The 12,210-nt window shown below is 50.3% G+C and overlaps 1 long non-coding RNA gene across 1 annotated transcript; it reads left to right on the forward strand.

The window, feature by feature from the left end:
* The first annotated feature begins 8,729 nt into the window (after window positions 1-8,729).
* LOC141731912 (uncharacterized) lies at window positions 8,730-10,135 on the forward strand. Its single transcript, XR_012583811.1, has 2 exons — window positions 8,730-8,869; window positions 9,369-10,135. It is a non-coding gene; the product is annotated as an uncharacterized LOC141731912 (long non-coding RNA).
* The last annotated feature ends 2,075 nt before the right edge of the window (window positions 10,136-12,210 follow it).

The following is a 12,210-nucleotide window of genomic DNA, read 5'->3' on the forward strand; positions in this document are numbered from 1 at the left end:
CGTAAAGCGCGACTGTCGTAAAAGGTGCCGTAAAGCGCGACTGTCGTAAAATCGGCCGTAAAGCGCGACTGTCGTAAAAGGTGCCGTAAAGCGCGACTGTCGTAAAAGGTGCCGTAAAGCAGCACTGTCGTAAAACTGCCGTAAAGCGCGACTGTCGTAAAATCGGCCGTAAAGCGCGACTGTCGTAAAAGGTGCCGAAAAGCGCGACTGTCGTAAAACCGGCCGTAAAGCGCGAATGTCGTAAAACTGCCGTAAAGCGCGACTGTCGTAAAATCGGCCGTAAAGCGCGACTGTCGTAAAACTGCCGTAAAGCGCGACTGTCGTAAAAGGTGCCGTAAAGCGCGACTGTCGTAAAAGGTGCCGTAAAGCGCGACTGTCGTAAAACTGCCGTAAAGCGCGCCTGTCGTAAAAGGTGCCGTAAAGCGCGACTGTCGTAAAAGGTGCCGTAAAGCGCGACTGTCGTAAAATCGGCCGTAAAGCGCGACTGTCGTAAAACTGCCGTAAAGCGCGACTGTCGTAAAATCGGCCGTAAAGCGCGACTGTCATAAAACTGCCGTAAAGCGCGACTGTCGTAAAATCGGCCGTAAAGCGCGACTGTCGTAAAATCGGCCGTAAAGCGCGACTGTCGTAAAAGGTGCCGTAAAGCGCGACTGTCGTAAAATCGGCCGTAAAGCGCGACTGTCGTAAAAGGTGCCGTAAAGCGCGACTGTCGTAAAATCGGCCGTAAAGCGCGACTGTCGTAAAATCGGCCGTAAAGCGCGACTGTCGTAAAAGGTGCCGAAAAGGGCGACTGTCGTAAAAGGTGCCGTAAAGCGCGACTGTCGTAAAACTGCCGTAAAGCGCGACTGTCGTAAAAGGTGCCGTAAAGCGCGACTGTCGTAAAACTGCCGTAAAGCGCGACTGTCGTAAAATCGGCCGTAAAGCGCGACTGTCGTAAAAGGTGCCGTAAAGCGCGACTGTCGTAAAACTGCCGTAAAGCGCGACTGTCGTAAAATCGGCCGTAAAGCGCGACTGTCGTAAAAGGTGCCGTAAAGAGCTACTGTCGTTAAAGGTGCCGTTAAGCGCGACTGTCGTAAAACTGCCGTAAAGCGCGACTGTCGTAAAACTGCCGTAAAGCGCGACTGTCGTAAAAGGTGCCGTAAAGCGCGACTGTCGTAAAATCGACCGTAAAGCGCGACTGTCGTAAAATCGGCCGTAAAGCGCGACTGTCGTAAAAGGTGCCGTAAAGCGCGACTGTCGTAAAAGGTGCCGTAAAGCGCGACTGTCGTAAAACTGCCGTAAAGCGCGACTGTCGTAACAGGTGCCATGTTGCCGGAATCTACGTGTCGGCATGGGGGCCGCCATCTTGCCGGAAACCACGTGTCGGCATGGGCGCCGCCATCTTGCCCAAAACCACGTGATCGCCTGGGCACCGCCATCTTGCCGGAAACCACGTGTCGGCATGGGCGCCGCCATCTTGCCAAAAACCACGTGTCGGCATGGGCGCCGCCATCTTGACGGAATCCACGTGTCGGCATGAGCGCCGCCATCTTGCCGGAAACCACGTGTCTGCATGGGCGCTGCCATCTTGCCGGAATTCACGTGTCTGCACAGGCGCCGCCATCTTGCCAAAAACCACGTGTCGGCAGGGGCGCCGCCATCTTGGCGGAATCCACGTGTCGGCATGGGCGCCACCATCTTGCCGGAAACCACGTGTCTGCATGGGCGCCGCCATCTTGCCGGAAACCACGTGTCAGCATGGGCGCCGCCATCTTGGATTAGGGTTAGTTTTAATCGGTAATTTTAACAGTTCGGGTTAATTTTAAAGCTCTTTTAGGATTATTTAAGGATTTTTTTAAAGGTTCTTGGGGGATTTTTACGGGTGTTTTAGATGTTTTTTAAAAGTAGGGCATTTGGAGTGTATTCGGAGGCTATTTTTAGGGTTCTGTGGGGTGTTTAAGATACATTTTCTCTCTCTCTTTCTAACTTTGTTTTCCTTTCTAGCTTTAGTTTAAAAATGCAGCAGTAGAAACTTTCAGGCTCCCTGGGACTAAAGGAAAAAAATAAAAAATTGAAAAATACAAAACAAACCCTTTACTCCCCGGGAGCCTGAAATTTTCTACTGCTGCACCGGACATATAGTTTTTTTTCTTTTTACTATATACACTAGATAGGAACCCCACCCTCTCCTAATCAGGACCTCCAGCGGACACCAATCAAGCCTAATCAGTCTCGCCTACCACTAGACACCACCCCTATACCCAGGCACCCACCCCGTCACCAAGCCCCGCCCCTAGGTCCCACCCCCCAAACCGCAGCACTGCCCTTAGCCAAGCCCGCGCCGACCTGGCCCTAGCCGCCCCTAGGCACCGCCCCCCGTCGGCCACCCCCGACACCACCCCTCCCCTGGGCGCCGCGGTCCCCGGGCGCCGCCCCAACCCTACCCGAGCCCCAAACCCCGGGCACCGCCCCCGGCATCGCCCCCCGTCGCCGTGCCCCCGCCCCCCATCGCCGTGCCCCCGCCCCCGGGCACCGACCTTTCGTCGCCGGGCCGCGGCGGCCAGAGGCCGCCCCGACGCCTTAGATGCCCCTCCCCGCGACGCCGCCGGCCTCACGCGAACCGGAATTTCATTCCGGCCCCCGGGGACCCGCGGAAAGTGCAAAAATCCCTGCAAAAATCGAGAAAAAAGATCCGGTCATGGGGGCCGCCATCTTGCCGGAAACCACGTGTTGGCATGGGCGCCGCCATCTTGCCAGAAACCACGTGTCGGTATGGGCGCCGCCATCTTGCCGGAATCTACGTGTCGGTATGGGCGCCGCCATCTTGCCGGAAACCACGTGTCGGCATGGGCGCCTCCATCTTGCCGGAAACCACGTGTCTTCATCAGCGCCGCCATCTATCCGAGCCCAGAGGCTACCCCGACGCCTTAGATGCCCCTCCCCGCGACGCCGCCGGCCTCACGCGAACCGGAATATCATTTCGGCCCCCGGGGACCCGCGGAAAGCGCAAAAACCCGGCAAAAATCGAGAAAAAAGATCCGGTCATGGGGGCCGCCATCTTGCCGGAAACCACGTGTCGGCATGGGCGCCGCCATCTATCCGAGCCCAGAGGCTACCCCGACGCCTTAGATGCCCCTCCCCGCGACGCCGCCGGCCTCACCCGAACCGGAATATCATTCCGGCCCCCGGGGACCCGCGGAAAGCGCAAAAATCCTGGCAAAAATCGAGAAAAAACATCTGGTCATGGGGGCCGCCATCTTGCCGGAAACCACGTGTCGGCATGGGCGCCGCCATCTTGCCGGAAACCACGTGTCGGTATGGGCGCCGCCATCTTGCCGGACTCCACGTGTCGGTATGGGCGCCGCCATCTTGCCGGAATCCACGTGTCGGCTCGGGCGCCGCCATCTTGCCGGAAACCACGTGTCTTCATCAGCGCCGCCATCTATCCGAGCCCTGAGGCTACCCCGACGCCTTAGATGCCCCTCCCCGCGACGCCGCCGGCCTCACGCGAACCGGAATATCATTCCGGCCCCCGGGGACCCGCGGAAAGCGCAAAAATCCCGGCAAAAATCGAGAAAAAAATCCGGTCATGGGGGCCGCCATCTTGCCGGAAACCACGTATCGGCATGGGCGCCGCCATCTATCCGAGCCCAGAGGCTACCCCGACGCCTTAGATGCCCCTCCCCGCGACGCCGCCGGCCTCACCCGAACCGGAATATCATTCCGGCCCCCGGGGACCCGCGGAAAGCGCAAAAATCCTGGCAAACATCGAGAAAAAACATCTGGTCATGGGGGCCGCCATCTTGCCGGAAACCACGTGTCGGCATGGGCGCCGCCATCTTGCCGGAAACCACGTGTCGGTATGGGCGCCGCCATCTTGCCGGACTCCACGTGTCGGAATGGGCGCCGCCATCTTGCCGGAATCCACGTGTCGGCACGGGCGCCGCCATCTTGCCGGAAACCACGTGTCTTCATCAGCGCCGCCATCTATCCGAGCCCTGAGGCTACCCCGACGCCTTAGATGCCCCTCCCCGCGACGCCGCCGGCCTCACGCGAACCGGAATATCATTCCGGCCCCCGGGGACCCGCGGAAAGCGCAAAAATCCCGGCAAAAATCGAGAAAAAAGATCCGGTCATGGGGGCCGCCATCTTGCCGGAAACCACGTGTCGGCATGGGCGCCGCCATCTATCCGAGCCCAGAGGCTACCCCGACGCCTTAGATGCCCCTCCCCGCGACGCCGCCGGCCTCACCCGAACCGGAATATCATTCCGGCCCCCGGGGACCCGCGGAAAGTGCAAAAATCCCGGCAAAAATCGAGAAAAAACATCTGGTCATGGGGGCCGCCATCTTGCCGGAAACCACGTGTCGGCATGGGCGCCGCCATCTTGCCGGAAACCACGTGTCGGTATGGGCGCCGCCATCTTGCCGGACTCCACGTGTCGGTATGGGCGCCGCCATCTTGCCGGAAACACGTGTCGGCACGGGCGCCGCCATCTTGCCGGAAACCACGTGTCGGCACGGGCGCCGCCATCTTGGATTAGGGTTAGTTTTAATCGGTATTTTTAACAGTTAGGGTTAATTTTAACGCTCTTTTAGGATTATTTAAGGATTTTTTAAAGGTTCTTGGAGGATTTTTACGGGTGTTTTAGGTGTTTTTTAAAAGTAGGGCATTTGGAGTGTATTCGGAGGCTATTTTTAGGGTTCTGCGGGGTGTTTAAGATACATTTTCTCTCTCTCTTTCTAACTTTGTTTTCCTTTCTAGCTTTAGTTTAAAAAAGCAGCAGTAGAAAAGTTATTTACGGTTAGGTTTATTTGAGTTTTTATTAGGGTTCAATGGTGTGGGATGTTTGTTCTGTTAGTAATAGAAATAGGTTTTGTTTTGATGTGCTGCGATGGGATGAGCGTGTGCTGCGTACCGGTGCTGACAAAGGTACAGTATTTTTATGGCTCTGATGTGTCGGGTTAATGAATTTATATGGTCTAATATGTCGATGAAAATAAAAATAAATATACATTTAAAAATAAATATAAAATTATAGTGGTAAACAGAAATATAGAAATCAAATAGATAAATACATAAAACTATAATATATTGTATATTATTGTAACATAACATATAAATTATAGTCTATTATATATATAAACAAAGATATATAACTATAGAATGTAAATATAAAAACAGTAAAATATATTGGAGATTTTTTTTTTGTTTTTTTAGGTTATAGGCTGGGTTTTATAATAAATGTGGTGGTGGGCTTTGCTGCAGCTGGAATTTGTATCTATTTCAGGAAGCGTCATATAGTATATCCTGCAATTTAATAGATCCCCTGCTATGTTAGTTGTAGTGGAAGAAGCTGAATGAAACCAGGACACTGAACTTTGGTGCACCAAACCCCTGCCAATAACAGGTTTTCAAATAACAAACCCACAGTTTACAACAATGGTAAAATCCCAGCCTACAAAAATACCAAACTCCCAGCCAAAAAAAAATAATAAAAACTTGGCCTACAAAAATATCGAACAAACCAGCCTATAAAAAACTGCATTTCAAAATACCAGAACAACCTAGTTTCAAAATAATAGGAAACCCAATTTCAAGGTACACAGGAGCTGAGGGCTGCGGGGCAGAGGGACCGGTTGAGGGGTAAAGGGAGAGGCCTTGAGGGCTGGACAGTCCAGTGGAGATCAGGGGTACAGGATACAGCTGTACCACCCCCTCACCCCAGCCCTAACCTCAGCCTAACCAGCTCCCCTAAAAACAGCCTTTTCCCCCAACAGCAGCACAACACAGCAACCCTAACAGCGAGACCAGAGAGCAACCCTCACACACCAGGACAATGAGAGAACCCTCAGAGAACAACAGACCCACTGCGGCTAGAGAGCAACAGGTAGAGTTTGGAGACTGAGCACGTCTTTTTGAGTTTTTTTCCCAGGACTTTTAAAGGTATTTAGGGGATTTTGGAAGGGACTTCTCTGGGACTTTTTAGGGTATTGTTGGGGCTTTTTCAAAGCCATTCTGTGATTCCCTAGAATATTTTGAAGATTATGGTCAGGGTCAGAGGAAACACCCTCTGAAAAGGCAGAGTTTTAGGACTGCAGTGGAATGCTTTAGAAAGGGGTCAGCGGTGGCACAGCAGGTCGGGTCCCACACTGCCAGTCCAAAGGTTGTAAGTTTTAGACCCAGCTAAGTTGTTGTGGTCAGGGTTAGATGCTCTCAGCTTTGGTCTGGGAGAATTTCTGCACAGAAAAACTCACCCCCTGAGTTTGCTGATGCCAGTTTGCAGGAGGTCCTTGGCACTGCCAGAGCAGCCCGAGTTCTCGGTGGGGGCAGCTTTGCTCCTGGAGAAATCCTGTGCTGGCCCTCTTCCCTGTAAAACCAAACTCACCCCTGCTGCGTGTCGACGTCCATCCGCAGGAGGCACGTGGCACTCCGAGGGCAGCAAGAGTTCTTGGTGTTGGCAGCTGCGGACTGCGAGAAATTGTTCTCTGCAGTTTTGGAGGCCGAATTGCAGTTTCTGCCATGGGCACACAGAGAGGAAAGGCTGTTAATTTCCTTAGAAAGGAAAGCCTGGCACCCCATGGTTTAAGGGGCAGACAAAGGGCTGTATAGGGGAAAGAGCTCCTCACAGGACCTTTCTTCACCTCAGCCCCCACTCCAAGGTCTAGCAGGCCCCCGTGTGACAAGCTGCTTTCAGAGGGTTGCCTGGGCACACCTGCACAGGGAGCTGCTAGGCCAGAGGGACTAACGGGGACGGTCGGAGCATCCAGCACGGACTAGGAAACAGCCAGACCCACCTGGGCACTGAGCATCACTTTGAGAAAACGCCAAGGGAAGAGCCCTTTTGGCCAAGGGCCAGCAACTGAGCAGGCCAGGCAGCAAGTGGGGTTCCAGGAGAGGGCTTTCAACTTTCCCCTTTGACAGTGTCAGTCCCTCTCCAAAGCCCCCAGACCCTCCAGAGCACTCCCAGAAAGGAGAGGGGTTATTAGGAGAAAAAGAGTTTATAAAAAAGGGAAAAAGCTTCATTTTCCATTAGTTTTTGTGTTCAAACTGGTAGGGACTTGAATTCCCCTGCAATTTTAATGGTCTCAGTTGAAAGAATCCCTGCCTTTTCTATGCTGTTAGGGGTGTTAATTGACAGGGAGTCCTCATTGTCTATTATTTGGCAGTTTAAAAAGAAGGGGAAAATCTTGACAATGTTTCTTATGGGTTTGAATTAAGGGTAGCCACCCCTTTTTGTTGTCCTGAGGCCCAAATTGAGGGAGAAGGCCAGCTATCCCTCTATCTTAAGGGTTTGAACTGAGGGAAAAATCCTTCTTTTTTCATCACTGGAGAGATTTAAAGTGTGGAAAGCCCCTCTTTTCCCAATATTTAAGGAGAGCAAATTAAAGGGCAGAAACTATTTATTTGCCATTGTATTAGCTTCAGTAGAGGTAACTGCCCCATTTCCTCTTTTTAAGGAGTTCACTGGAAGGAGCTCTGCCTTTTTCAGCATCTTAAGGGTTTAAAACTACATTTCAGGGCACTTCTTTCTATGCTGTAGGACCAAGTATCTCAGAGAAGGATGAGCCTCACATGCCCTTAACCCTTACACTGCCTGGGAGGCTTTTATTTTTCTTATTTTTCCTTATAATGTAGATAGCCTAAATTAGAGGTCCCAAGGAGACTTAGACTATTCATACCATTAGTATTCTTCTCCACCCAGCTTAGTCACATGGGAAATACTACTTAGTAGCCACTAAGGAATAATTACCTAAGTTAACAGCAAATTACCCAATCTATCTAGTTATGCTGCCTAAACAGAAAGTTTTATTTCTTACCAGTTTGCTGCCCTTTTGCTCCAAGCAGTTGCTACAAAAAAGAAAGCGCTGTTATTTTTCTGAAGAGCTTTCTTCTATAACAAGCACTTTACTCCCCTTGAATTTGAGTCAGAGAGGCCAAACAGCTGCAGCTGCTCTGAGGGCTTTTATACTCGGTGGGATTTGCCCCCTCCCTTTTCATGGGTGCCATGGGAACGAGAGGCGGGCACAATCAGGGGTATATTAACCCCAGCCTTGGCTGTGGGGCTTCATTCCCTCTCTGGGATGTGCTGGGGTAAGAACTCTCCTCTCATTTCAGTGAAGAGGCTCTTTCAGCTCATCTCAACTTCTTTCCAGCAGGTGTTTCTGGGCATCTAAAGCATAGAGGCTTTGAAGATTCTGTGAAGTAAACAGCATGGAATACAGGGAGTATTTAGACTCATGATTTTGGCTTTTGTGTTTAGGGGTGGTAAAGTGCATTTGTAATTTCTGGTTTTGTTCTTGTTTTGTTTTGTATTTTTTTTTAGGAGGAGCGCAGCATCCAGAGATTCCTGGTTGTGTCAAGTACAACACTTTTTTCAGCAGATTCATCATGTCACAAGAGGGATCCGCCCAGTGTCAAGGATGATGTCTGAGATTGAGGCATCAGGTGAGTTGAGGATTGTGATTAGGAGAGGGAATGTGAGCAGGCATACAGTTAGGAATTATTGTGGGTGGGGGGAGGTTTGAAGGTAGCAGGGTGAAAAAGGATGTTTATTTGAGGACCCCCCCCCCTAAGGCTTCTCAGAAGCCTAGCAGAGGTATTCCCATGTCCTACAGCACACAAGGTTATCTACTGCACTCATAGGAATGCTATCCAACTTTGCCTTTCTCTAACCCAGGTGCCACTGCTAATAAAGGCCACAGCCTTGGAATCAGGGTGAAGCTGGAGCCTAAAGCAGCCAGGCACACTCAGGAGAGGGCAAGTAGCTGACTTGCTGGGATTTGGCCCACATAACTCTGGACTCATACTTTGGTTTTGGTTTTCTTTATTGTAGCTAACCAAGAAGCTAACAGGCCATCACGAGGCGTTCCAAGGCAGACTCATTTCAGGTGCAACATGGATCCACATCACCAATCATCCAAACGATAAGTTGGGGGCCAGGGCTTGGAGATGGGATGATGGGAGAGTAGCAGGTTGGGAGATCTTGGGGCAGATGTAAAAATTAGCAGAGGGAAAAGCAATCTTCTCCAAGGGCCTCTTAGGACAGCTAAAGGGAGAGGCTCTACTTTTGATGGCAGCTTTCAGGCAGGCAGTGCAGAACAGTTCTGGTCTATGTTGTAAGCGTGTCACCTTATATTGTGTGTACTTACACTCTATGTACACTTGCACTGTATGCATCAGCTTATAATGTGTGTACTTACATTGTACCAATTATGATTGGAACTGCCCTGCCCTGGCCCGTAGTCACAGTTAGGTGGAAGAGTTATAAAAACTGTACCATTCATCTGTGTTTTGTGGGATTTTGGGTAGAAAATTTATTGGGCCAGTGCGGGGACAAGTCCTAGCTGTCAGATAGACACTCGTTGACCCCTTCCTGTTGTCTCACAGGTCCCCGAGGCTACCGATTTCCCCGGAATCTACCATTTGACGTCAAGGAGCGGCAGCCAGAAGATGCATTGAAGCACGTTCTTCAGCGTCTCGGGTAAGGGCCGCAGCGAGCGTGTGAGCGTGCGTGAGAGCATGTGAATGTGTCTGTCTGAGTCCGCTTGTCTCTGCGTGTGTGAGCGCACGCTGACTGGTTTTACCCTTGTGTGTATGACTTTTGCTTTTCAGGTTTTTCATCTCATTTTTAAATTTAGAATAAAAAATCCCCAGCCGGGTTTTTTTTTTTTTCCCCCCCGGCTGGGTTTTTTTTTCCTCGGTCCCGGTCGGTCTGCGAGGCGACGTTCATCGCCAAAGTTTGGGCACGGACCATCCAGGGACCGGGGTTTTTGTCAGGCAGGAGGATTTTTTGGAGGTTCCCGGGAACCACGTTCCCGAGGACCAATGATTGCTGGGGTGTAATTTAGCAGTTGTGATGAGAGGGATGGTGAGTTTGTGTGTAATCTGAAGGGAGAGGTTATGGTAGATGAATGGTGGTTTTTGTGTGCTTTTGTTGTTTTGGGTTTCTTGTAACAATAACTCAACATGTAATGAAAATAGAAAAAGGTTATCACTTTGTGTTGATATGTGTATTGCTCTGTACTGCTCTGTATTGCTCCATATGTAAGTTTGACTTTTACCAGTGTGTCTATGGATTGTATATGCACTTGCGTTTGTATACACTGTTTCTATGTATTTTGCTGATGTCTAAATAAAAACATGCATTTAATAAAGTTGAATCACCCCTAATCAAGATACCCCCTGCCCTTCCCTACCCCCACCGCGGCTCCTGTCTTTTTTGGGTGCGGTTTTGTAATTTCTTTCCTCTGTATTTCTTCCTTTTGCTCCTCACTTTCCTTTTCTATTTCTAACTTAACTTCCATCTGTCTCTAACCCTTTGTTTCTGTTTCTCACTCTTTGTGACACTGTGTCTCTGCTTCTGTAACTCTGTTTCCATCTGCTTCCTTTTATTTGTCCATTTCACTATTTCTGTCTAACTGTATGTATTTTTCTCTCTTGTCTATACTTTGCACCTTATTTCTTTTTCTTTGTAACTTTCACCCTCGCTCTTCTTGCTTCTGTTTCTCTGTGTTCTCCTTTTCCTTAGTTTGTCTTTTTTGCTCTCAGTCTTTTCATTTTTCACTCTGCCCTGAATTTTCTAATCCTAACCACTTTCTTTTCCCTCCAAGTCCTGTCTTTCCTTTTTCCCACCCTCCTTTTCTTTTCTCTCTGTCTTGGTTTCTCTCTCTGTTTTCTTTTCTCTTTCTGTCTCTCTGTCTTTTCTTCTCTATCTCCCTCTCTTCTTTTTCTCTCTGTTTTTTTCTCTGTCTTCTTTTCTCTCTGTTTCCCTCTGTCTTTTTTTTCCCTGTCTCTTCCTCTTCTTTTCACTCTTTTTCCTTCTCTCTATTTTTTTCAGCCTTTACTTCTCTCTCTCTTTTCTCTCTCTCTCTCTCTCTCTCTTTTCTCTCTCTCTCTCTCTCTCTCTTTTCTCTCTCTCTCTCTCTCTCTAACTTTGTTTTCCTTTCTAGCTTTAGTTTAAAAAAGCAGCAGTAGAAACTTTCAGGCTCCCGGGGAGTAAAGGAAAAAAATAAAAAATTTAAAAATACAAAACAAACCCTTTATTCCCCGGGAGCCTGAAATTTTCTACTGCTGCACCGGACATATAGTTTTTATTCTTTTTACTATATACATTATATAGGAACCCCACCCTCTCCTAATCAGGACCCCCAGCTGACACCAATCAAGCCTAATCAGCACCCCCAGCTGACACCAATCAAGCCTAATCAGTACCCCCAGCTGACACACCCCCAGCTGACACCAATCAAGCCTAATCAGTACCCCCAGCTGACACCAATCAAGCCTAATCAGTACCCCCAGCTGACACACCCCCAGCTGACAGCAATAGAGCCTAATCAGTACCCCCAGCTGACAGCAATCAAGCCTAATCAGTACCCCCAGCTGATACCAATCAAGCCTAATCAGTACCCCCAGCTGACACATCCCCAGCTGACACCAATCAAGCCTAATCAGATCCCCCAGCTGACAGCAATCAAGCCTAATCAGTACCCCCAGCTGATACCAATCAAGCCTAATCAGTACCCCCAGCTGACACACCCCCAGCTGACACCAATCAAGCCTAATCAGTACCCCCAGCTGACAGCAATCAAGCCTAATCAGTACCCCCAGCTGACACACCCCCAGCTGACAGCAATCAAGCCTAATCAGTACCCCCAGCTGACACCAATCAAGCCTAATCAGTACCCCCAGCTGACACACCCCCAGCTGACAGCAATCAAGCCTAATCAGTACCCCCAGCTGACAGCAATCAAGCCTAATCAGTACCCCCAGCTGATACCAATCAAGCCTAATCAGTACCCCCAGCTGACACATCCCCAGCTGACACCAATCAAGCCTAATCAGATCCCCCAGCTGACAGCAATCAAGCCTAATCAGTACCCCCAGCTGATACCAATCAAGCCTAATCAGTACCCCCAGCTGACACACCCCCAGCTGACAGCAATCAAGCCTAATCAGTACCCCCAGCTGACAGCAATCAAGCCTAATCAGTACCCCCAGCTGATACCAATCAAGCCTAATCAGTACCCCCAGCTGACACCCCCCCAGCTGACACCAATCAAGCCTAATCAGTACCCCCAGCTGACACCAATCAAGCCTAATCAGTCTCACCTACCACTAGACAGCACCCCTATACCCGAGCACCGACCCTGTCACCAAGCCTCGCCCCTAGGTCCCCCCCCCCCCCCTTCCCCAAACCACAGCCCCCCCCCTAGCCAAGCCCGCGCCGCCC

The sequence above is a fragment of the Zonotrichia albicollis genome, chromosome 26 (assembly GCF_047830755.1).
Source record: "Zonotrichia albicollis isolate bZonAlb1 chromosome 26, bZonAlb1.hap1, whole genome shotgun sequence".
Taxonomy (NCBI): domain Eukaryota; kingdom Metazoa; phylum Chordata; class Aves; order Passeriformes; family Passerellidae; genus Zonotrichia; species Zonotrichia albicollis.